Source organism: Cetorhinus maximus, chromosome 5, assembly GCF_964194155.1.
Source record: "Cetorhinus maximus chromosome 5, sCetMax3.hap1.1, whole genome shotgun sequence".
Classification (NCBI taxonomy): domain Eukaryota; kingdom Metazoa; phylum Chordata; class Chondrichthyes; order Lamniformes; family Cetorhinidae; genus Cetorhinus; species Cetorhinus maximus.
Genome location: NC_135883.1, coordinates 80,010,755 through 80,037,859, shown reverse-complemented (window position 1 = coordinate 80,037,859; position 27,105 = coordinate 80,010,755). Strand labels below are relative to the sequence as shown.

Here is a 27,105-nt window from a genome sequence, read left to right as displayed (position 1 = left end):
CAATTGTGCCTCTGAAGCACCTTGGGATATTTTTCTACATGAAACAACCATATAGCTGCAAGTTGTTGCTGCAACCTACAGAAACAACAAAAAGGCATTGATAACAGATGCATCTTTTCAGGGATGACTGCAGCATGGCATCACAGGGCAGAAAATTTGCCTCAATAGTAGCAGCTATGGGTCCTGCATGAAGTGCCTGAGCCTACATGCAGAATCCACTGCAAACAAGCTTTTGACACTAAATTCACCCAATTATCAGAGGAAGAGGCTGCATCAGACACAGCTAAGGATTTTATACATCGACTGACACAAATAACAAACTTTTGAGCGCATGAGTCTTCTATTGCGCCTGTTAGTAAACTCAAGGTTTGCATCAAGTTTGAGTTGATAAACAAGTGATGGATTCCATATTGCTGACCAACTGAGAAATTGTTAATGCCGTATAGAAAGCTGCTCCCGCTGGTGAGAGAGGAAAAAGCTCAAGTAAATGCATTCAGCATGGTAAAGGAGCCACCTTGACCATAAGCAGCCATCCAATTCTGTATGACTGCTGAGGAAGTGGCACAACTAAGTCACATATACGAGCGGAGTTTTTATTTGCACTAATTATTTTGTGGACAGAATGTGCTATCAACAGGGAACAAATCATGATCAGACAGCATTTTTCTGGTGACTGAAGTTTGCATTGTGCAGCACTCAAATTTCAATCTTTTATTGTACAGTGCTCAAATTTCAATTTTTATTTTGCAGCTTCTGCGGTGCTCAAATTCTAATTGTGTATTTCAATACTTCCTTTGATTTTTTTTAAGCATTTTGCTATGTTTAATTCAAACTTATGGATAATTTGAATGTTTGGAGCAAAATTACTTCATATTAACAAATAATACGTACTAATTACACAACAATAATAGCATTTGTCATAAGATTTTTTTCAGTAACAAAAACACAATGCCTGTATGAACTATTTTACACTTGCGATTATGTTGCCTCTTGGAACCTGGATTGTTGAAGGCACAGCTGCCAACAGTGGAGCTGCACAAGATATCAGAGTGAGAGGAACAGAGAATTTGTCACTGGGGGAATATAATTCAGCTGGAAGTTACAGATGGAGAGGGTAAAGCCATGGAGAGCTTTTACACACAACCAAGAGAATTTTGAAATCTGATGCTTTGGTGTTCAGGAGCCAATGTAGATCAGGGAGGATGGTGATGCGTAAGCAAAACTTAGTGTGATATTGGATGAGAGCAAAATTTTGGATGGACTAAATTTGTTGAGCATGGAAAACAGGCAATAGGCCAAGGAGCATTGATGTAATAGAGAATTGTAAGGTGAGAAGCATATTAGTTCTAATAAAACTGCTCTATTTAAGTACTCTTGACAAAGTTAAATGAATTTGTTGTGTATGATTAACAGTACAAAAAGGAAACAACCAACTTTCTATGTTCACCATGGAGTGCTAAACTAAATGTAATAAAAACTTTAAAAATAACACTATACTTTGCATTTTTGAGTGAGTGAAGGAGATGTTTTGTAAATAATTAAACACAGGTTCACATTTTAAGATATGAATTGTTTTTAAAATAATTTGATTAAGTGAAATCTTCGCTCAGAGAAAGGTCAGTGTTATCTTTATGCCAGTAAAGCACTAGTCAATTCCCCATGACGTTGCATTTCATCAAGACCAAGGGCAATTTTCAGGGAGGAGACGAGGCACTTTGTTCCTCAGCTGGTATGGGGCTGTTGCCATTAATTTCAATCAATCTTTTAAGAGTGGGGCAGTGAGGGTTGAGGAGGAAGGCAGAAGACAGTTGCTCAAAACACCAGGCGAAAGATGTAACTTTGGAATGTTACCACTGTTTTAAAAAAGAAATTAGATAATGATTGCCATGTGATTATTTTCATATTATATTCGCTCATATAATAAAGCCTCCAGCAGTACAATTATTGATTTTGTCCTCCTACAACTAGAGCACTAATTATGGTGAAATATCGACGACTGCAGGTCCATCACAATTGGTAACAGCAATTTGAGATGAAGGACACCACACAAGTATAAAAGAACTATGAAACTAAACTGACAAATTCAATCTATATCGTCCTATAGTATATTGCTACAGATACACAAAGTAAGCCATGTGACAACAGTATAGAACAGATACTATTCTGTCAGATTCACCAAAATGTGCAATTTTTAATTGTCCTAAGCAATAGCTACTTAGCTAGTAGAGGTGTTGATGCTGCAATATACTCTCCTTACACCCATTCCACTGCAATGCTTGCCAGAACGTTATAGACTAATGCAGTCCATCTCAGTTTTGAGATTGGTCAATCTCTAAATAACAAAAAAAAGCACTTTCTACAAGAAAAAGACTGGTCAGCTGGAGATGCAATGGGCTCCAGCATGCCTTCAGGTCCCTCTGGGTCTTCCATTTTATAAAAGGTTAGTTTATGATGTTATATTATTCACATGAGCAATTAATGGATATTTGAAAAAACAGTAGCAGAAAAAGAAATTTCAATACTGCCCGAGGAAAAAGAAACCAAGGCAAGATAATCTTGTTGGATCAAACCAAAGTCCAAGTATCAGGAAGAAAACAAAAGAAGAGATAGATGGCTTGATGACATATGAAACTGGACAGAAATGTCACCAACTGCCAACGGCAACAGCATAACTATGGTGTAAGGTCATATATATAGTTATCCAATTTTACACATCAGGGAAACTCTGGAGGAAGAAGAATCCAATATATATATATTATATATATAGTTACCTGGTTACCAAGATATTTTAAGTTAGCCCGTCACACTTCTTCAACATGGTGTAATACTGGCTGTCTATTGATCGAGTTGATTATACAGCTTAAACGGTGTGTGGCATTCTTGTCAATAAACACAACCTGTTTTGTTCTTTCGTGGATCTGCTGAGACTGCATCAATTAATAACTGGTCATTAATCTATGGTACTTTAGACAATACCAGTCACAGAGAGGTGAAGTTTGGAAATTGGAACTTTTTTTCTTTCAACCTGGTGCCATTACAGCCGGGTGCTGACGTAAGGATTAGGTTAATTACTGGTTTTGCCTGAATCCTCTCACATCAATCATATAGGTTAATTATGTTACACATTTGGATTTTCTAAAACCTACCATCGTTTTTATTGTGCAATGTTAGGTAGTGATGCTTTGTGTGGGGTTTGGGTTGGTTGTATTCAAGGCCAAAATTAACTTCTTAGGAGGTTCCATAATACATGTACGCATTCTGGTTTTGTTAAAAAGGTCTTGTTCTATAGTTTCCTACATATAAGCTATCATGGAGAACAGCAAGGAATCTTGCTTCCTAAGGGGTGGGGAAGGGTTGAATTTTCATTAATTTTTTTAGAAGTTTTTTTTTGCTGTTTGGCTTGACACTCTCTTTCCTCCTCTATATCTCTTTCTGTATCTAATTTGACTCTAATTCACCCTATTTCCTCCTGTATCTTGCTCTGTTTGTTGTTCTACGTTTAAATTTAATTGTTTAACGAGACGGATCATTGAACTAAACACTCAAGAGGTCCCAGGTGCCCAATTGATGTCGCCACACCATCAATTTGCATTGCCACCAATTTGCTACACAAAAATACCATACAAAAGGTGAGCGGGAAAATTCCAATTCAATGCACTCAGCACACAGGTCTAGCAATTCCTCGGTCAATGAGTCACTATAAAGGTGGGGAGTGCGGGCAGGGTGAAATCACAGTTTGATCATGGCCATTGTATAACACAAAATCTAAAATGGGCAGTAACCCAACAATTTGTAATAACACAAGAAAAAACCAATTCATTTGGGCCAAAGCTCACCCATCAAGCATATTAAAACTATCTTAATAGTATCTGATGAACTTGTTGGTTGAATGAATCATGCATACATACATACAAACAAATTTGGAGGAGTAGGCTACTCAGCCCTCAAACTAGGCATGTTATAATATAACTTAATATATAGCATATACATACATTAAAAGCAACCAAACATAACAACTTTTACCCAGGAGACACTTAAGTGAAGGAAAAATATAGTTGTGTGTTTCACAGTATCAGATTATGGGAGATGTGACTATATTTTCTTGCCACCTCAGTTTCTTCTGACAACTTAAGACACACTTTTCATCCTTCACACCAAATTTCTCTGCTCCATTCTCCAACTTCAGTAACACAAATACCACATTGCCAGTTTATATTATTAAATGGGAAGTTCCCAAGTACATTAGCCATATAAATTGAATGTGTAGAAAGTTGTTGAATATGTTTATTGTACTTAAAAATGCAACTTTTTCATGGAATAAACATGATACTAAATAGCCTTCTGTGCTGCAACCTGTATTCAACAGAGCTGTTTAAAATTGAAGTGTGATGTGTCCTCCCCTGTCTTGCCTTTAAAACCACAGCAACTCAAAGCAAAGACAAGAAGAGCTGCATAGCTGTAAAAGTGTGGTTACATTGGTGGGCGAATTAACAACTTATATTAAACCGAATAAAGCAAAGTGCATAAAATGCTAGTTGTTAAAACTACACCCTAGTGTAGGACATAACACAATTACAGTAAAGCCACTGCCAGGTTTGGTGCCAGAAGTGAAAAGGGAGCCAAATTATTCACTAAAATAAGCCTATCTACACAGATAACAATTAGGTAACTGAGTCAATTTATTGGTAAACAACACAAGAAACCATTCTACATTACACCAATGATATTATGTAGGTGCCCTCTTTGAAATTGCTTAAGCAGACAGTACATTTTACCCACTTTCAATATATCACACATAAAACATTTATCAAAGCCATAAAAAAGGGTTGTTGGATGCTTCCAATTTCATATCTCCAAACTTCAAAGATGCCACCATGCACAGTGATACAGTAACATGTGCAATAAAACATTCCCAGAAGTAATTCGCTACATCTGTGTCAGTTACAAAACCACAGAGATATACAGTGGATTTTGGTAGCAATTAAACAACCTATTAACACAAGATATTTATAACACTTATTAGTTTTTAGTCACCTTTTAATGTATTGCGTTCTATTATGTTGCCATTCAGATTAGGGTCCTGAGATTCAACTTCTCAATTTAAACAGGAGTTGATGCTGGGATTGTTTAATTGGAATCTACTGGTAGAAGGAACATTCTGAATAAACTGCCATTGCTCTAATTTCAAGACTCAAATTTAAGCAGTAACTAAACTCAACTAAATATTGGCCAGATTACCATAGAGAACTTCCCTGCTCTTGTTCAAAATAATGCCACGGAATCTTTCACATGTACCTGAGCAGGCAGACAGAGCCTCGGTTTAAGGTCTCATCCAAAAGACAGTGCAGCGCTCCCTTAGTACTGCACTGGAGTGCCAGCTTAATCTTTGTACCAAAGCCCTGCGGCGGGCCTTGAACCTTATAACTCAAAGGTGAGTGTGCTACCAACTGACCCACAGCTGACACTCTATCAGAGACATTACACAAGACAATTACATGACCAACCCCTGTTTTATTAACATAGCATGGCTGTCCAGTGCCAGATTTTCTGATATGGCAAAGACACAGTACAAAGCACCTCGTTCACAACTTAGACAACATACATTTGGGTAAATTGGAAGCCCTTATTCAGTATTCACTCTACCTCCATTTTTTTTAATTAATTCATGAGATGTGGGCTTCGCTGGCTGGGCCAGCATTTATTGCCCATCCCTGGTTGCTCTTGAGAAGGTAGTGGTGAGCTGCCTTCTTGAACCACTGCAGTCCATGTGCTGTTAGGAAGGGTGTTCCAGGATTTTGATCCAGCGACAATGAAGAAACGGCGATATATTTCCAAGTCAGGATGGTGAGTGATTTGGAGGGGAACTTCTAGATGGCGGTGTTCCAATCTATCTGCTGCCCTTGTCCTTCTAGATGGCAGCGGCCGTGGGTTTGGAAGGTGCTGTCAAAAGAGCCTTGGTGAATTCCTGCAGCGCATCTTGTAGCTGGTACACAAAACCACTAATACTCAATAAGAATGCAACTACTCCTAAACAATGAATCTGAAATATTTCTGGACATGACTGATATCTAAAATATATAAACATAAAAGTCAAACCAACTGCAGGAAACTGCTCATCAAATTGAAAAACTTAAAACATATAACCACAACTCTAATATAAAAGAAACAAATGCTGCAATGCAACAAACTCATTTCCTGCAACAAATGCCACAAAGCTACACTGAACAGTCAACTAAGTTATGGTATATCTGTTTAACCTTAAGAAACAGCTCAAATTTATACAGCACCTCCAAAGTAATAAAATACCCCAAAGTGCTTCACATAAACAGTACGAAACAAAATATGACACTGAGCCACATGAAAATATTAAGTCAGATGACCAGAAGCTTGGTCAGAGGTAGATTTTAGGGATCGTCTTAAAAGAATAAAGTAGGATAGAGAGGCGAAGAAGTATAAGGGGGAAATCCCAGAGCTTAGGGCCTAGGCAACTGAAGGCATGGCCACCAATGGTGCAGCAATTCAAATCGGGGGTGCTCAAGGAGCCAGAATAAGGGAAGTGCAGGTATTTCAGAGGGTACTGCATGCGGAGAACATTAGAGATAGGGAGAGGGGAGGCCAGGGAGAGATTTGAAAACAAGGAAGGGAATTTTGAAATCAAAATTTAGTTTGACTGGGAGCCAATGTAGGTCAGCAAGTACAGGGGTGATAGGTGAATGGTACTTGGCGCGAGTTAGAACATGAGCAGCAGAATTTTGGATAACCTTAAGTTTATAGAGGGTAGACTGTGGGAGGCCAGCCAGGAGTGCATTGGAATACACAGTCTAAGGCAGGGGCGAAATCAGACAATGTTATGGAGGTAGAAATAAAAGGTCTTTGTGATGGTGCAAATATGTGGTCAGAAGCCCATCTCAGGGTCAAGTATAACACCAAGGTTGCAAACAGTTTTGTTTGGTCTCAGATAGTTGTCAGAGGGGTGGCATCTGTATGCTGGGGAATGGAGTTTGGTACAGGGACTGAAAACAATGGTTTCAGTCTTCCCACTATTAAATTGGAGAAACTTCTGCTCATCCAGCACTGGATGTCAGAAAAGCAGTCTGATAATGAAGAGACAGTGGAGGAGTTGAGAAGGGTGCCATTTGTTACTCCCCAGGCACTGAAGCAGTCCATGTCCTTATGCAGCAAGGCCTGGAAAATATTCAGGCTTGGGCTCATAAGTGGCAAATAACATTCATGCCACAAAAGTATCAAGCAATGATCATTTTCAAGAAAAAAATAATTTAATCATCTCCTCTTGACATTCAACAGCATTATCATTGCTAAATCACAATCAACATCCTGGGAGCTACCATTGACCAAAAACGGAACTGGTCCGACCATATAAACATTGTGGCTACAAGAGTAAGTCAGAGGCTGGAAATTCTACAGTGAGTAACTCACCGCCTGACTCCCCAAAGCCAGGTTACCACCTACATGGCACAAGTCAGGAGTGTGATGGAATGTTCTCCACTTGCCTGGATGAGTACAGCTCCAACAACACTCAAGAAGCTCTACACTATCCAGGAAGCCACATAAGGAAATACGCAAAGCAACCCATTTAATCAGCACCTTATCCTGCCAGCTTAAACATTCACTCTTTCCACCACTAATGCACAGCAGCAACTCAAAGGTCCTTCAACAGTACCTTCCAAACCTGCAAACTCTACCACCTGAAGGACAAGGGCAGCAGATGCAAGGGAACACCACCACCTGCAGGTTCCACTCCAAGCCACACACCATCCTGACTTGGAACTATATTGCCATTCCCTTCACTGTTGCTGGGTCAAAATCACAGAACTCCCTTCCTAATAGCACTGTGGGTGCACCTGCACCAGAATATCTGCAGCAGCTCAAGAAGGCAGCTCACCACCACCTCCTCAAGGGCAGTTAGTGATGGCAACACATGCTGTCCTTGGCAGCAACGCTTACATCCCATGAAAGAATGAAAAGGTTGTGGTGATGTAGAGCTTGCTGTCACCAATGTACATGAGAAAACTAGTGCTTGTACTATTGGATGATATCATCAAGAAACAGCATAAATGGCAGAAATAGAGGGCCTTGAAGGAACGTGTAAGAGCAAGAAAAAACGCCATTGCAAGTAACACTCTGTTCCATCCTTATCTTTCTAATCATAGCCAATGTGAGAGCAACCCCAACCAGCTGGATAACAACAGGGGGGTGTTGGAGGAGGGTGATGTGGTCAAACGTGTCAAAGGCTGCGGACAGGTCGAGAAGGAGGAGTGAGAGTCCATCATGGTGAGTCTCTTAGCATGTAATTTGTTAGCATTACATTAATCTTTTTATGAGACTCATTTAGATAAATGAAGCAAAAGAGAGGAGGTTTCCAAAATCATAATATCATAAAGATAAGCAAGTGCTTTAAACAACACAAGGAAAAAGGGATAAAAAGCATTGAAAGGGCTACTGCAGCAAGAAAACTCAAGTTGCCTTTTTTTGGGATTAGTACGGCTCATGTTTGAAGAACTCTTCAGCACACAAAGAACACCTCTTTGTAGTGACTTAGGTGTACTTATATTTCACAAGTACAGCTGGTGAGGCTCCTGCTAATTGCTCTCTGGAGCATTAAACCCAGGTTCCAGGAAGCAGTGGCATTGCCAAGTCATGTAGGTCTATAATTTTATGGGAGCTGCTTTTAATAACAAAGACAGGAAACTTATCCAAGTCAGTTACTCTCTCATTATTTAAAGGAAATTTAAGATACACAGAGTGGAAATTGCTGAGTGTTTTCAGGTAAGGCCAAGAACATGGATGGCTGACTGAAGGCTGAACTAAGGAGTTCCAAGAGAGGGTGGGTGTACAGGGCACAATTTCAAAATTTCCAGATGTTACAAAGCTTGGAAGTATTGTGAAATGAAAGGAGGGTAGTGATAGGCTTTAAGAGGGCATAGACAAGAGTGGTGGAATGGGCAGATATATGGCACATGAAATTTAATGCAGAGAAGTGACACATTTTGGTGGAATAACGAGGAGAGGTATTATAAAATAAAGGTTGCAATTTGAAAGTGGATGCAGGATCACAGTGCACCAAGATATATGTGCACAAATCACTGAAAGTGGCAAGGTTAGTTGAGAAAGTGGTGAAAAAAGCATACACGATCCTGGGCTTTATAAATAAAAACATGGAGTATAAAAGTAATGAAGTTACAATGAATCTTTACAAAACACTGGTTCAGCCTCAACTAGAGTATTGTGCCCACCGCACATTAGGAAGGATGTGAAGGCTTTAGGCAGGGAGCAGAATGGTTCCAGGTATGAGGAATTCAGATATATGGTTAAAGAAGCTGGGGGTGTTCATCCTAGGCAAGGGTGAAAGGAGACTTGATTAGGTGTTCAAAATCATGAAAGGTTTAGACAGAGCAGATAGGGAGAAACTGTTCCCATTGGTGGAAGGTTTGAGAGCCAGGGGCCACCACCATTTCTTTTTATGCAGCAAGTGCTTAGGATCAGGAATACAGTGCCTGAGTGATAAATTCAGTCAAGGCTTTCTAACGGGACTGGATAAGCACCTGAAGAGTAACAATTTGCAGGGCTACGAGGAAACAGTGTGGGGGTAGTGGGGCAGGTGGACTAGCTGACTTGTTCATGCCGGGCTCTTTCTAAGAATACGACATGTCAAATGAATGGCCTCCTTCTATGCTGAAACCATTCTGTGACCCTATGATTCAATGAGGAAGGGAAACGAGTCTTCATAATTAGTTTTCAGTAAATATACTTAGAAAGTGATGTGGAGGAGCTTCAAGATACAGAGGGGCATCCAACTCCCCATTCAATGTGAAACAAACGAAATCAAGACACAAACTCTCATTTTCTGAAACTGGATACATTGGAAACACAAGTGCAGAAGGAGCCTGAGAGTGCCATTGATGGAGGCCAAGGAGCAGATAATTGTCATGGAAATCAAGAATTTTTAGCCAATTCAGCTTTGCTATACACATTGTTCTACATACCAACGCAAAGGTTAGAAAACACTTAATAGCTGTTGGCATTTACTACCATAGACCTCTTTAGCGCTGTATCAAATCAGATATTGATTTTTTCTGTCATTGCTGCAGTATAAATCAGCTATTTAGATCACTTAATTGGCCTTCAAATGGAATATTCAATATACGAAAACAGATAGTTAAGTTTGTTCTTGGGTGTCTTTCCAAACAGTCATAATGCTACCTCTAAAATTTAGATTAAAATATCAGCAAAAAAAAGCATTAACTATCACTTTCAACTGTTTCTGCCAGCATTCAATAATTGTTTCTAAAAAGTCTCTTTTGCTGTTTTGAGGTAGGTATGTCGAGATGTGGTGAGGATAGTAATGATGAAAGGATAAAAATGGAGACTTAAAGCTGTACAGCAAAAAAGTCTATAGCATAATGACAAGCTACAGTAATATTACTTTCCCCATACTTTTTGAATAATTGGACCCAGTCATGTACATGCCGAGCAACTCGAGTAACTATAAACATTTCTTTCCAAATTAGTTTCTATTTCAAACCACATTTGTATCACAATAAAACAGTTACAACTCCAAATTGTTGATTGTAGAGCTCAGCATTGTCAGTAAATTTAATCAGGATGCATTTACGCACAGATTTACTGTAAGCACAGAATCAGAACCTGACCTGACTTCAGAGCAAAGAAGAGATACCCTGAAGCAGTCTCTCACTATTTGAATTTGACACCCTATGGAGTCCCAAACCCAACTTATAAGGTGTTCTGACGGTTCAATGGCTCTGCTGGACACGTCTTAAAACATTTACATTAATTTCTGGTAGCTGAGACCAGCATTTCCTCCCACCCACTCTCTGAATAATTGGCTTTCAAGGGTTCTTGCATGGAGTTCTCCTGCAGATGTTAAGACTTCCAGGAAAACCCATCTAAGATCCCAGACAGTTCCAAGTACACAAAATAAAAAGATAAACATTCCACATTACATACAAGACAACAGAAAGTAACAGGATAGCAAGTCATTAAATACAGAAGTCCAATGGCAGCAAAGACTCCAAGTACCCGAATCTTAAAGTCAGTGCTCTGAAAAGTTTGGCCCTGAACTTCCCCAGATTGGCAATCAGCGTTGGATTGCCACTCTACTCCTCATTTTCTTACCTTAATTTGTTTTCCATTCTGTCTCGCCCAACCTTCCAACTCAGGCCTGATGAGATCCGGGTAGGGCAACACATAGGGCCTAGCGTTGAGTATGGCTCTGTCAAAGGGGAGGCCACACCCCCTTTTTTACAGCACTAGCTGCCGTAAACCAGGTAAGTTAAAGGTCCATTGAAGTTTAAAGGTCCTTGCCCAGCCAGGGGTGAAGGTAAGTGTATAAGCCAAGTGAGTAGGATTTGGAGGGTGTGGGGATGAACAGTTTGGAGTTGGGAGTTGGGCTGGACCAGGCCTTGCGGGGGGACAATCAAGGATGTCGGAGGAGTCCTGTGGGCCTGTACACTAGTTACTCAGAAGTTAGAAGAGGTTTTAATTCTTCTAACTTTGTCAGGTAACCATTGGTGTAACCCAATCGGAATCATTCGAAGTTTGTGATTTAAATCGCATTTTCAGATAGTTCTCAGTGCAGGGCGATTGGGCTTTGCACTTCCGGACAATTGCCGTGCAAACCTTACCTGTGAACTTCCGAGAGAGGGTTCCTAGCACACCTTTGGAGTACCCACACCAATACGACGCCCTGGAGCTCAGAAGTTTCGGCCCTTTAACTGTTAACAGTACTGTTCAGAGCTCCATCCCCAGCACCACTATTGACAGTTTCAATCAAGCAACATAAAGAGTACTATATTTCTGAAAACTGAACTGCAGCTATCAGTCTGAGCTGGAGCCTGAATACTATAAATCCATGAGAAGAAAATCTCACATAAACCAATATACTTTAATGCTGGCCCAATGTACTGCTTGTTTGACACATCATTAATCACCAAATCAACAAACTGTCCCAATTGTAACAGTGACAGACCTATATAACACCAGATGAATTACTAATGGTACAAGTTCAGAAGTCCAGATACAATGAAAATTCGACTAAAAAATGCTGGAAAAACTCAGGCCGGGCAGCAACCATGGAGACACCAGATACATTAACATTTCAGTAATTGACCGGTCATCAGAACTAGAAGGTAACACAGATGAACAACTATTTAATAGGATCAGAAGGAGAGGGGAAGGGAAAAAGAAAATAGAAAGAGAGAATAATCTATAAATTGTTTAAAGTGGAAAACAAGAGATGGTTAAATAGCAGAAATGACAATGGTCAACAAAAGGCCCAAGGAGAGCGATCAAAGAAGTAAAAACCAGGGACCTACAAATTCAATCTCACCTATTTCATATATCTGCTCATGTAGGCTGGGCAACCATAAATCTTTCCTGACAGCTTATTATGGGTGAGGCGCGCTGACGACATTTCTTATACTGTTTGTTGGCTGCACAAGTGTTTGGGGGATGTTGGGGGAAAGGGAACCAGGCTTCTCTGATGGCATTTAAAAAGACAGCTAGCAGCTCTTAAAGTGTGACGTTTGAATGGGCGGCAGGCACCAGGGTAATTTTGAAAGTCGACAGATAGCTGCAAGAGGTCCAGAAATGATGGAGCCCCTGGTCCAGAAAGTAGATGGGAGAAAGGAGATCTTGATAGTCCATTGCCCTCCAGGCAATACCTATGCCAATGGGAAGAGTTGGTTGAGGAAATTAATGCTCAGAACTTAGCTCCAAGAACCTGGCTTCAATTTTGGATAAAGGTTTCATGTCCTCAGCAGATGTTATCTCTCACCTCAATTAGTCTCTCCTCACACCTACAGTCACACCACTCTCAACACTTCCTTCCCTTGCTTCTCTTTACTTTCTAACAATCATTGCACCACACTGCATTCCGGCTGCTAATCCTCTGTCTCTCTCTTACCCAACCCTCTCACCTTCCACAAAGCATCTTTGCTATTGTATGACAGGTCCATTCTAAAATCACATCACAAGATTGTTACCAACACACTCCCTTCTTCGTACAGAAGAAAGTCACAGCTAACAGGCAGCAGGAGGGCATGACCATATGAGGCAGAGTTTGCCTGCAAGCCCTTGCCATCCTGGAAGACAATGTGCTGGCCATCATGGGCAGGAGTGAGAAGTAACTATGGCAACTGGCAATGCAGCAGATGTCACAGAGTTTATGTTCTCCTTTTTTTAAACATGAACATTCTTGTTTCTATCTCACTTTGAGGGTCCAGTGTACCAAAGTTGTCTGATGAGTATAGACCAGAAATGGCAGGAGCACTAAGCAGCCTGCCAGCAAGCTTGCACACAATGGCTCAGATTATGAAAGATTCCAGCTCCAGTCTGTGTTGGGGCTTTGCACAGAATATTCTGTCGCTCTTGTTTGCGTCATATGCTGCTTCTGCTCACAAATTCTGGGAGTGGTATCCTTTTGTATTGAGAAATATAATGGGGACCATGCGAAGCAATGCAAATGCCACTTACAGCACCTTAGACCCAGGGGAAGTCTGCAATGAAAGCAAAGCCTGAGGTGTTCTCATTCTGATCTGTTTCATTCCGTTCATTGGGAATGCGATGTACGTGTTCCTCCTGGCATAGACCTATCCGATGCAGCTAAATGAGAGATATTGCTTATCTCAACTGTAGTCTGGAACAAACCCTGGGGTAAAAGTTAAGAATCACAGTAATGTTGATAGCTACAGCAGGATTGTTACACCCAAGTCTGAGGCTCTAGTTGAACTGCTGCAAGTGACATAGATCCTTTTTGGTGAAACACAGAGGTGCAATGTGTACAGTGCCCAAGGGGTTGAGGTATGACAAGGTTCCCTCAAAAACGATGTAGTTAAGGCCTCCTGGGTAGTGCCTTCCTTGAACACTACCAGTCGCTCTCCCAAGCTACTACTGCTCTCTCTCCTGACTTCTGTGTTGCCTCCCCTCATCTTACACCCACAAAGACAGGCCTACCAGTCCACCCAAAGCTAGAATATAACTGTTTTCAAGGTAGACAAAAACAGTGCAGTACCAGTATACAAAGTTGCTCTGAAGTGAGAATTCACTGCGGCAATGGAAAACATAGCCAAAAGACCAACCCAGAAGATAACCAGTATCCCAAAAAGGCAAACCAGCCACTAACCTGTACAGAGCTGACCCCTTTAAATAGCACTCCTGCAGGGTCCTTGCTTGCTGTGAGCATCAGGATTAGCTGGGAATGTTTTTTCAGATGGCAAGAGGTGCACTGGGGAAGAGTAATTTCACAGAAGAGTGCCACAAGAAGCAGGATCCTTCTTTCAATATAAATGAGGATTTTGAATATTTATTAATCTGCATGTTTCCAAGTTATACCTGACTTTCTGTCATACATTTGGAGCATTCTTTTTTCCAGTCCTACTCAGTACCCCTCCCTTTCCATTACTCTGATCACTTGTGTCAGTGTTGCCTCCTACTTTCATCATGATCTCGGATATCTCTTAAATCATGTCTTTCTTTACTTTTACAAAGTCAATTTCTAACTCTTGCCTTTCCAGACTTGATATGCTTTCCACTGACATCTATTACAATCTCACTGACTCCCACAGGTATCGATTAATTTTCTGCCACTCCACTTCCTTCACACAACTTGCATTTATAGTGTTTTTTAACATTGTAAAATGTCTCAAGATGCTTCATTGTAGCATTATCAAATCAAATTTGCAAGCACTCAATTCCCTTCTCCCAGCTTCCCGGTCTCTGTCATATCTATTACTATATCACCATCCACACTTAATGTTTGGAAATTTACTCCGAATTCCTCAGCTGAGGATCCCTCACGACCATCCCATCCCATGGATGGTCCAGGAGATGCAACACCTGGCCACTAACCTCCTCACCCACCCTGCTTTCTGACAACCTTCCTCAAGATATACACAGTTCAGTTATGTCTCTGCATTAGAGAGGCCAAACACAGATTAACTGACCATTTCACTAACAACACCTTTCTATGTGCATGTTTAACTCCAAGCTCCCTGCCACATACCACAAATTTTATGTTCTACTCCCAGCTCTGGAACCATATAGAAGACTAAAAACAATGAAGCTCAAGGGAGATCTGAAGAAGGGTCATACGGACTTGAAACACTAACTCTGTCTTTCTCTTCACAGATGCTGTCAGACCTGCCAAGTTTTTCCAGCATTTTTTGTTATTGTTTCAGATTTCCAACATCCGCAGTATTTTGCCTTTAAGGTCAAGGAATGCTTTGCAGCTCCTTGGCCTTCAGACTGACTAATAATTTAAGACCTTACCATTCGCTCCCTTTTTCTGAAAAAGTGAGAATAATGTCGGGTGGGTGCACCACTGCTCCAGGGGTTTGGGTGTCTGGGGCAGTGGGGTGAAGGGGGCAGTAAATAAAGATGATCACTGATGATAGCTCTGCAGTCTGTACTGCAGAGAATCACCCAAACTCCAAATGACTCTAGTCAGGTTAGCTGACATTTCACTATTTCATTATTCCAAAATAGACATAAAGGAGTATTACATAAGAATAAGGATAGAATATATGATTTTAAATTGTGGATCAAATTATCTTTGTGCACCTGGCTCCAATTATTCCATATTTTCTCAGCCACTGTGCCTAAATACAACACTTGGTTCTAGAGCAGTCAGTTAATCTGCCTTTAAAGACCCGTGTCTAATATTTGCCTCGCCCACATTCACGCTGAGATTTGTGAAACATGATTAACTGCAAAACAATTTTATTTGGGGACATTACATGAAATTCTTGTCCTATCATGCATTTTTAAATTCCATGTTGACTGTTCTGCAATCAGACAATGTAACAGCTTGTATGTGCATAGCCAGACAATTGATTATTAAATTTTAAAACATTTTCATTCAAAATACAGATCCAATCACATTTTCATTGACATAATATGCATAAAAGCATAAAACACATGACTTGTGTGAAGAAACATAAAGTAGTACCTACATGATACCTACATATACTTCAGAATAGTTTCAGCAGGAGAAAATGCAAGCTTGCTCATTTGTTAACCCTCCCACCCCATTACATAATGAGAACTTCCATTGTTTTACTATTCTGACAAGAACACAAAGTTGACAGTGGGGTTAGGGTGGGGGTACAACTTTTCTTTGAGCCTTTTTACTCTGCTCGGACACAAGCATGCAGACAGCTTCCATAAGAATCCTGACAACACTAAGTTTTACTTCTTCACCACCTCTCAATTACCACTGTGCTATTAACAAAACAATGCCTAGCTGAGCAATGGCAAGAGCAAGATCAAGTTATTTGTCCCTTCACAAACTTTGGTTCTAGCTCTCTACAGCTGCCTCTCAGGGTTGAATGATAATATGTAACCACACATTTTATTTCAACTAATTTAAGCTTCAAAGTCCTGTTCATTAGCAAGAGCACCAATTTCCACCCCTATTTCATCCACACTTGCCACCCCCGGAGTCAAATTAAAATTCATAAACTCAATCCCGTGTGAGCTTCATCCCATCCCAAACTTTACCACTTGCAACATATTGCATATCAAATCCCACCCCACCAATCATTCCTGAGATTGTTGATCTTCATAGGATCCTCATTCCCTGGCAAACAGGTCTAAGAATCCTCAATCACAAATCCCTCCAAGACCTCACCACCCTCTACCTCCATAACCTCAAGTCTCAAACTGCACTTAAACTCTTTTGACTCTGGTCTGCTATGTGCTCCTGTTCTCCAAGCTTTCCAATTCATTATCAGTTTCTGAACTTTCAGCCACCATAAAGCTGCAGTGTGGAATCTTCCAAGCCCTTCTGCTATGCTCCCTCTCTACCCAGCTTCCAGAACCTTCAAAGCACATGTAGCTTCTAATCTATCTAATTTTTTCCTCCACTGCTCCTGTGAAGTGATATGGGTGGTGTTGCTGTTAAAACTTTTGTAAACAACAAGTTGATGCTGTTAAAAAGCAGCCAACGTGATACATCAGGAGGACAATAATTCTGTAAATGTATCTGAGTGCACATCAACATCTAGTGACAAAAACATTCTCGAATCCCTTCAATAAAATAACGTCACAGTTTCTCTCTCAACCTGTTATTGTCTTGTGCCGAATACACCGTCTATTAATCTCATCCCCTGTATACAAAATAGCATTCGAAATGAAAACATCTGTTGTTGAACAACATGTGTACTGCATAATGCGAACAAAACGTAATAAGCTTTCACGTGGAACAAAAAGTAGGTTCAATGCTTAAAATTGAATGCAGGAAATGTATCAATAAAGACAACGCAGTTCTTTGAGGAGTACATTCATGGGATGATGAAACAAAATCCAAGAGCAACAAGTTGTCTGGACCAAATAACTGTATGAAAGTGATGAACAAATAGCACAGTTCAGGAGCCAAGGAACGAGACTCGGTTTGGAGTCAACTAGTCACTGGAAAAATGTGGGATCGGATTCGCATTTCAACAACAGAGTCTCACTTTTTAAAAAATTGCTTTATTCTACTTATCACTGTAGCTAAATTTCATCCATCCGCCAAAAAGGATTTTTTTTTTAATCCAGCGTTTTTTCTTGCGCGAACACTATCAGCTTCAGTAAATCTGTACCTACAAGCTGTTACACTGTCTAATCGCAGGACAGTCAACATGGAATTTAAGAGTGCACGACAGGACAAGAATTTCATCTAAAAATCCCCAAGTAAAGTTGTTTTGCAATTAATTGTGGTTTGCCAATCTCAGCGTGAATGTGGGCAAGACAAATATTAGACGCGGGTCTTTAAAAGCGGATTAACTGACTGCTCTACATGCCGCTACTGACAAGACACCGTTACAGAGCCAGCGGCAAAATGATAAGAGAAATCCGCTCAGAAAGAAAAACTAACATTTACTTTAGAAAAAACTCACCATCCCCTCTTTAAACACAGATCAGATGGAGGAGTTGGATGGTGGACACTCACTCTTAAGGGAGGAGGGGGAGGATTTTTCCGCTTTTTACTATTTGGCAATTCGAGACACGGAATCCTAAATCTTCCATTTTAGTGGGTGGGGAGGGGGGAAGAGTAGATGAAAATAAAACCGAAAAAAACAGTAAAAAACAAGAATCTCCGCTCAAAATGGCGCCAGCGCTGCTGGGGAAAGACAGACAGCGGGAGTAAAGCCCCCCCGGAGAGACTGGCTCCGTGCGGTAGCACCGCCACCGCTCCCCCACATCCCGTCACCGGCAACCCGTCCTCAACTCTACCGTCAGCCCGATCCCCGCGCCGGTTACCTGCTCGGAGCCGCTGGCTCTGCTGCCGGTGTTGCTGTTTTGGTTTACCCGCCTGCCCGGGGGGTCGCTCCCTCTCTCGGTGCCGACAGCGGTAAACACACCGCGCGCGCACTCACTCCACACTTGAAATTTCCCTCGAGCGCGCGCTAAACTGATTGAGTTTCCACGGTGGCTGAGGGGGGCGGGGCTCAGCGGTCGACTTCAGCCTCTCTGAGGGGGCGGGGCTCAGCGGCAGACATCAACCCCCACTGAGGGGGCGGGGCTCAGCGTCTGATAGGCTCACTGAGGAGGAGGAGGAAGAGGGGCTTGTTTCAGCGCTAAGCCCCGCCTCCTAGCCCCTCATTCATCATTGGGCAATCGCATTTGCTGCACCGACGTGGGTCCCTGCCTCTTGACGCCAGGATCATTGGTTTCTATTCAAGGCGTTATTAGTCGATTGTAAAGTTGCTCCTTTCTCAGTAGCTCATTTTTCTGTCAATCATCAAATCATCAGTTAGGCGTGGGAAAGTGCAGTTTGATTGAGACATTCAGGGAGAGGTGGGAAGCTCCTCACCGTCTGGAGACAGCTCATAGTATGTAACTGGCCAGGGAGTGAAACCAGAAATCAACACATATGGTGGTGGGTCCTAACGAAGTACCAGCCTGACTGGGAGGTGTTTTAATCCGAGCTCCAAAACTGTCAAAAGCAAAAACAAACCGGTTTAAAGCACTTGGGCGTCAATCTGGGTTGTTGCAATTAATTAGTTGCTTAAATTTACACTTGTTTGCTTCCCCACCCCACCCCACCCCACCAGTTCATTTCCAAAATTCTCTAAATTCATAATTTATTTTCAATTGCTGTCTTGTTATTCCACCAATATTTCTGTCGTTTAGTTTGCCGTTTTGTCTAAAATAGTCGTTATGGTTGGCGATTCCTACCACTTCTGTGGAGAACCTGTAGAGAATTATACTTGTAGTAAAATGTGATTATTAAGAAACGAAAATACAAAAAAAACTTATATAGAAGAGAAAAACGAAAACATAATCGCCGACAATTAAAATAGTGCCAGCAAACACTTTTCACTGGTACTAAATTGCAAAGTCATATTTTCCCTGAATCTTCTAATGAACTGAATTATGTTGTCTGTACCTAACAATCCAATATTGTAAACGTTTTACATTGACCACGATTTAAACCTTGAACTGGAACGTTAAATATGATTCCTGAAAGTACGCTTCGCTGCTAATTCGTGTTGACAGCCAAGTCTCTGATACCCATGGGCAATGGAGCAAAACAGGAGACTTGCTTGTCATGTCACAAAGGCCTTTCCAGTGAAAATAAATACAATAATAAAAAAGCATGTTCGACAACGAGCAGAATTTAATTCATACGTTTCGTTGGTTAAATTCTGAGACTGTGGCCAATAGCCTGTAACATTAATGAAGTTATTTTCTAGGCTGCACCCCTGGGCTTTCTCATGATAACAGGTTAACATGACGCAGTTTCAACAACTGGTAATAAATCAAAACGAAAAACAGAAATTGATGAAAATAGGAAAGGAATAAGCTACAACAGTGAAGGTAAAACGACAGGCATGTTGACCTGGAGTATCCTCCGCACTTCTGCCCAAACATACGTGTAACTTGCACGCAAAACGATTAAGGGGGTTAAAAGATCCCGGAAATTTGTGTGTAGTCGAGGTTCCACGTGACTGCAATTTGCCCCCATATTTTATGTCTATACATCAAACCTTCTGCCTGAACAGCTCTCCCGCCACTATACTGCAAGTACTTAGTTCTGTTGAAGAGTCATACGGACTCGAAGCGTTAACTGTGTTCCTCTCCGCAGATGCTGCCAGACCTGCTGAGTTTTTCCAGGTATTTTTATTTTTGTTTTGGATTTCCAGCATCCGCAGTTTTTTACTTTTATGCAAGTACTTCCAGTTGCGCTGCTTGTGGGGGTGGGAGAGAGGTGTCTCAACGTGGTTTAACAGATTTGCAGGTGTGACGGGAAACAATCTTTTTTTGGTCTCTTAATTACAATATTTTGAGTGTTTTTTAAACTATAACCTCCACACGGAAACCTCTCTGTACTTATGTTTCCTTTATGTCATATATAAAACACATTTAAAATTGAACAGCTTCCCTATTTCAATGTATTAAGCATGCCGTGCCTGATGTGCATGAATGATAGTTAAATGAGTTGAAACTCAAATTTGAAATGTTTCCTGTGTTGGGGGTTGTGACCAACACTGGCTGAATCTTTATTTCAGAAACATATAGATGTTTTCCATGTGCTTTTGTCAGCCGTAGCTCAATTGGTAGTCCTCTTCCCTCAAAATCGTAAGGCAAGTCCCACTCAAGAATTTGAGCACAAAAATCAATACTGGCACTTCAGTGCAGTGCTGTGCTGTTGGTGTTGCCTTCTTTTGGGTGAGGCCCCTCTGCCCACTCAGGTGGATGTAAAAGATCCCAGGTCACTATTTCAAGTTAGAGCAAGGGAGTTATTCCTGGTGTCCTGGCCAATATTTGACCCTCAGTCAAAATCTTTAAAAAAAATAGATTATCTGGTTATTATCACATTGCTGTTTGTGGGAGTTTGCTGTGTGCAAATTGGCTGCTGCATTTCCTTCAATACACTTCAAAAGTACTTAATTGACTGTAAAGTACTTTGGGATGTCCAATGGTTGTGAAAACACTATATAAATGCAAGGCTTTTTTTTTACTTGCTTTTTAAATTTAATTCTATAGATTAAATTAGGGTATTGGCAATTTGTGAAGAAGCATGCGAGAGGACTTAAACAGGTTAGGCTGATAAGGAGATAAACAGGTTAGGATGGTAAGGAGATAATTGGAAGATGCACTTAGGCTATACCTGCATACTATCTTTCAGCGATTGATGCACGAGGACACTGAGATCCCTCTGCACTGAAGCATTCTGAAGTTTCCATTTAAATAATGTCACCTTTTTATTCTTCCAACCAAAATGGATAACCTTACAGTTATCCACATTAAACTCCATCTGCTAAATTTTGGCCCATTCACCTAACCTGTCCATATCCATATGTAAATTTCTTATTTCATTGCAACTTACTTTCCCACCTATTTTGGTGTCATCTGCAAATTTAGCTATTTGAATCTATTTGAAGCAATTTCTATCCCTGAATCCAAGTCATTAATATAGATTGTAAATAGTTGGGGCCCAAGGACCGAACCCTGTGGCACCCCACTAGTTACAGTTTGTCATCCAGAAAAAGACCCATTTATCCCAACTCTCTGCTTTCTGTTGGTTAGCCAATCCCCTATCCAAGCTAATATATTACCCATAACTCCATGTGATCTTATCTTGTGTATTAATCTTTTGTGCAGCACCTTATCAAAGGCCTTCTGGAAGTCCAGATATACTACATCTACAGGATCTCCATTATCCACTTTGCTTGTCACATCTTCAAAGAACTCTAGCAAGTTAGTCAAACACGATTTACTCTTCATAAAAATCCATCTGACTCTGATGGATTGCATTTTGACTTTCCAAATGCCCCATTACTACTTCCTTAAAAATGGATTCCAACAAGTTCCCAATGACAGACGTTAAACTAACTGGTCTATAGTTTCCTACTTTATGCCTACCCCCCTTTTTGAATAAGGGCATTATATTAGCATTTTTCCAATCCAATGGAATCTTTCCAGAATCCAGGGAATTTTGAAATATTATAGCCAATGCATCCACTATCTCTGCTGCCACTTCCTTTAAGACCCTGGGATGTAGACCATCATGTCCTGGGGACTTGTCACCCTTTAATCCCAAGAGTTTTCTCAGTACTTTTTCTCTAGTGATGGTGATTGTTCTAAGTTCTTATTGTTCTTCTCTATACCCTCTGCACTACCTGTTACTATTGGGGTGGTACTAGTGTCCTCCACTGTGAAAACTGAGGCAAAATATTGATTACGCGTCTCTGTCATTACTGCGTTCCCCACTATTAACTCCCCAGTTTCATCCTCCAAGAGGCCAACATTCACTTTAGCTACTCTCTTTCCATTTATATACTTGTAGAAGCTTTTGCTATCAGTTTTTACATTTTGCGCTAGTTTTCTTTTATAATTCACCTTTGTTCTTTTTATTAATTTTTTAGTAGCCCTTTGTTGATCTTTAAAAGTTTCCCAATCTTCCAGCCTGCCACTGACATTTGCAATTTGTTATGTCTTAGTTTTTGCCTTTATGTTATCTTTAACTTCCTTGCTTAGCCATGGATGCTTTTCCCCCTCTTACCATCTTTCTTCCTCTTTGGAATATATTTTACTTGGGAGGAATTGAATATCTTCTTAAATATCTGCCACTGCTCATCAACTGTCCTACCTTGTAGTCTTCCTGCCCAGTCCACTAGGGCCAAATCTGCCCTCATGCCTATGGAGTTACCTTTGTTTAACTCCAGAACACTTATGTGGGACTCAAGTTTCTCGCTCTCAAACTGAACTTGAAATTCTAGCATGCTATGATCACTCGTCCCTAGAGGATCTTTTACTATGAGATCATTAATTAATCCCATCTCATTACACAAAACCAAATCCAGAATAGCCTGCTCCCTGGTTGGTTCCACACCATCTCTAATACACTCTATGAACTCTCCCTCGAGGCTACCCTTGCCAATTTGATTAGTCCAGTCTATATGCATATTAAAATCACCCATGATTATTGCCGTACCTTTCTTACATGCTCCCAGTATTTCCTGGTTTATACTGTGACCTACTGCTGAATTACTATTTGGGGACCTATAGATTGCTCCCATTGGTGACTTAATTTCCTTGCTATTTCTTATTTCTACCAGACTAACTCTACATCTTGCTCTCCAGTACCTATGTCATTCCTCACTATAGCACTGATCTCTTCCTTTACTAATAAAGCTACACCACCTCCTTTTCCTTCCTGCCTATCCTTCCAAAACACTGAGTACCCTTGGATATTCAACTCCCAAACCTGTTCTCCCTGTAACCACATCTCAGTAATCGCTAACAAATCATACCTGTTTATCTCTATTTGTGCTGTTAACTCATTAGTTTTAATCAGAATGCTATGCGCATTCAGATACAAAGCCTTTAAGTTTGCCATATTGTCAATTTTCCCTACTCTTATATGATTCTTTGGTGCAATATGGCATTCACACATAGTGTCCCTTCCTTTCACTTTTTGCTAATAATCAGCCTCGTCACTAACCTGCATTATTACCCTCTCCTTAAACTTTGATTTTTATTATTTCTATGCAACTGAACCCTCCCCCCACTATTTAGTTTAAAGCCCTATCTACAACCCTAGTTATGTGATTTGCCAGGACACTGGCCCCAGCATGAATAGCTCCCTCTTTCCCCTGTACTGATGCCAATGTCCCATGAATTCAAATCCATTTCTCCCACACCAATCTTTGAGCCATGCATTTACCTCTTTAATCTTATTGACCCTGTGCCAATTAGCTCGTGGCTCAGGTAGTAATCCGGAGATTATTACCTTTTTGGTTCTGCTCTTTAATTTAGCCCCTAGCTGCTCGTATTCCCTCAGCAGAACCTTTTTCCTTGTTCTACCTATATCGTTGGCACCTACGTGGACCACGACAACTGAATCTTTCCCCTCCCACTCCAAATTCCTCTGCAGTCCAGATGAGATATCCTTGACCCTGGCACCAGGTAGGTAACACAGCCTTCGGGACTCTCGATCCTGGCTACAGAAAACAGTATCTATTCCCCTAACTATACTATCCCCGATTACAACTACATTTTTCTTTTTCCCCCCCACTTGAATGGTTCCCTGTAACATGGTTCTATGGTCAGTTTGCTCATCGTCCCTACAGTCCCTGCTCTCGTCCAGACAGGGAGCAAAAATCTCAAACCTGTTGGATAAGGGCAAGCACTGAGTCTCCTGCAGTGCTACTTCCTGGATCCCTCTACCTGCCTCACTCATAGTCACACCCTCCTGTCCCTGACCACTGGCCGAATTTAAGGTAGTTAATCTAAGGGGTGTGATTGTCTCCTGAAACACAGTGTTTAGGTAACTCTCCCCCTCCCTGATGTGTCATAGTGTCCAAAGCTCAGACTCCAGCTCATCTTCTCTGAGCCGGAGTTCCTCAAGCAACCAACATTTGCTACAGATGCAGTCACTAGGAACCACGATGGGGTTCACCAGCTCCCACATCATACAGCTACAACACACTGCCTGGCCCTGCATCTCTATTTTATTAAATCAGTTTTTCAATTTGTTTTTAAATTTCCTGCTGGTCTTTAGTTTATCAATCTATAAAATATTTCTCCTATTTACCTTTAATCTGAAAGCAAGTTAGAATAGAGATTCAAAATACACTTTTTAAATTCAACTGGAACTCGCTCTCTCTGCTGAATTGAAGCTGAAGTGTTCAGTCCTGGGCCTCAGTAGTCACCTTTAATCTGAAATCAATTTAGAACAGGCAGTTCAAACTAGCAGTTACTTACCAACCAATGAGCTTACGGTTTTCCTGTGATGTCACTGTTTGTTTTTTTTCACTTAGCAACAGTGACTGCAGACTGCTTCCTAGCGGCGGTGACCGCAGAGGACACTCTTCCCAGATTCAAAAGGTGGGTATATGTTTCAGCAGATCAGTTAATATCGAGAATGGAGAGCCAAAGGCTTGACAGTTGCATGTTTTAAAATGGTGTTATAAATTATGTGGGAGAAAGTTTTTTTGGGGTGGACGCAGGAGAAAGTGGAGTTGGAAATGAGGCATGGGAATGTGAATGGTGAGGAATACAAGGAAATGATCAGGCATTGTCAGTGAAAGGGAATAGTGAGACCAAGTGAGATGGCAAGGTTGAGTTGGTGGCCATCAATATGGCAAGGAGAGTCAATATGGAGAAAAAGTTTAAGGGAGGTCAGGAGAAGAATGAACCTAAAAGAGAGAGAACAAGATAATTGAGATAGAAGTTGATATCCCGGAGGGTGAGAAGTCACTCAGTGTGGAATTGAGGGAGGAAAGAAGTAAGGATATTTCTGAAGAAAAAACACTGAGTGTGGGGCTTGTATGAGAGAACAAGAATTTTAAAAGAGAGGTGGGAGGAATAGGATCAAGGTGAGATGCTCAAAAAGGATGAAGGTGCCAGAGAAAGAGGGGAACAGATCAACATGAGATTTGGTGATAAGGTTATAGCCAGGTGGAGAGGCTCCGATAAGGTGAAAAGCTCACCTTCAAGCCACATTTCCACCAAAGCCATGATTTCAATGCAATCATCCACAATCTGGTTATGTATGTCAAGGGCCTTGTTCCCAAATGAATGGACATTCTGGAGGGAGATATGGAAAGGATTGTTAATTGAGTCAACAATAAGACTGATGAGTGGTACAGAAAGGAGGTTGGCATGATTAGCCTCTAGTAGGTGCACTTGGTAGGGAGGTTAGTGGGAGAGTAGGATGGGGCATTGCTCGGAAGGAGGAAATGATGATTGCCTTGAGAAGCCTTTTGGGGAATGCTGAAAGAGGCACAGAGGAATGCTGGGGTCTTATCCAAGAGGGAGTTTAGTCTGGGATGGGAGAAGGAAACTAGGTAGATTGAGGATTGGTAAAGGGTTGAGATATGGATTTGGAAGCAAAATACCCAAGAAATAAAAGGAGGTATATCTAGATAATAAGAAGGCAAGGAGACAGGGTAAAAGGACCCAAGAGGAGTGAAGTGAAGAGAAAGAAAGAAAGAGAGAGAAACAATGTTATCGGGTCCACAGCAGCAGCCAAAATGCAGATCCAAAAGTACACATGAAAATTCAGGTTACATAGGCAAAGGTTAGACTACATGTGTCCTGGTTGTAAATAGAGAATAGAAGGGAGACAATACAGAGAGTCCACAGCTGAAATCCAAGGTCCTCTGTTGGGATGAGGATGATTTGTGGATATGGTGGACGCAGGCTGGAACTTCAACAAACTAATGTCCAGGTTCAGTGACAGGTATGGAGGACCAGAAACAGAGTGCAGTTAGAGACAGAAGAAACATTAATTGATCCTGGTAATTGCAAGGAGCACAGACAAAGAAGACTTTAAGGAATTGTACAAGGCTACTAAAACTCAAAAAGCATTCATGTGTGCTTCAAAATCAGGTGATGTTTGCCTCTGCACTTTCCCCTCTGCATATAAGGAGCAGCGCACCAATTAATTATACTCTCTCGGAAAGACTTCTACTGGTGCTAACCTCACCAAGGTTTTTGTAAGTTTGCAGCAGCAGTTTTGCAGCAGTTTGGTTTTCTTAATTTAAAATATGGAGCAGATTTGGCTTAACTAGAGCAGCCCTTGTGGACCAGCTATATCATTTTGAGGCAATCTGAAAGAGTCTATATCTCTTAAATTATGTAGAGGGTGAATGCTGGCATGAAATAAATTGGCCTTATCCACTGCACTGACCTGTACAACTTTGCAGTGTAATAAATATGAGAGCAAAAAATGTTCTTTATTGTTTGGGATATGATTAATTACTATACATTATTTTATCCATGCAGCCTTACACATTAGGGATAAAACAGTAATGAAGAATCACAAAAACAAAAATATAAATTTAACATTTAAGAGATCCTAGTAGAACAAATGAGATTTTTAAAAATTCATGCATGGGATGGGTGTAGGTTCACCACTGACATTTTCACTGAGGGTGGGGCAGGAACCTTGGCATGGCAGAAAATCTTGCCCTTTGTGTGAATATCTGCAGATCCTCGCCAGTGCCCTGCCATCTCTTGCTGTTATATACTGTCTTCTCCTATAGGAAGAATGCATTGTGTTAATAGGCTGCAGCAGCCTGTAGAAGTTGCAGTCACAATCTATCAGTACTCATAGAACAGGATAGTCATGGT

At 41.0% G+C, this 27,105-nt stretch overlaps 1 protein-coding gene across 19 annotated transcripts in view; it reads right to left on the bottom strand.

Moving 5' to 3' along the window:
- The window catches only part of epb41l2 (erythrocyte membrane protein band 4.1 like 2), a 206,598-nt gene extending 188,122 nt beyond the window's left edge, over positions 1 to 18,476 (bottom strand). For 15 of the 19 annotated variants that reach the window (XM_078542095.1, XM_078542107.1, XM_078542109.1 and 12 more), the window contains exon 1: positions 18,280 to 18,476. The gene's annotated coding sequence lies outside the window, so the exon portion shown is untranslated. Of the gene's footprint in view, positions 1 to 17,899; positions 18,033 to 18,279 lie in introns of those variants that run through there. The other 4 variants (XM_078542096.1, XM_078542098.1, XM_078542097.1 and 1 more) reach the window with 4 other exon arrangements.
- Between the last annotated feature and the right edge of the window lie 8,629 nt (positions 18,477 to 27,105).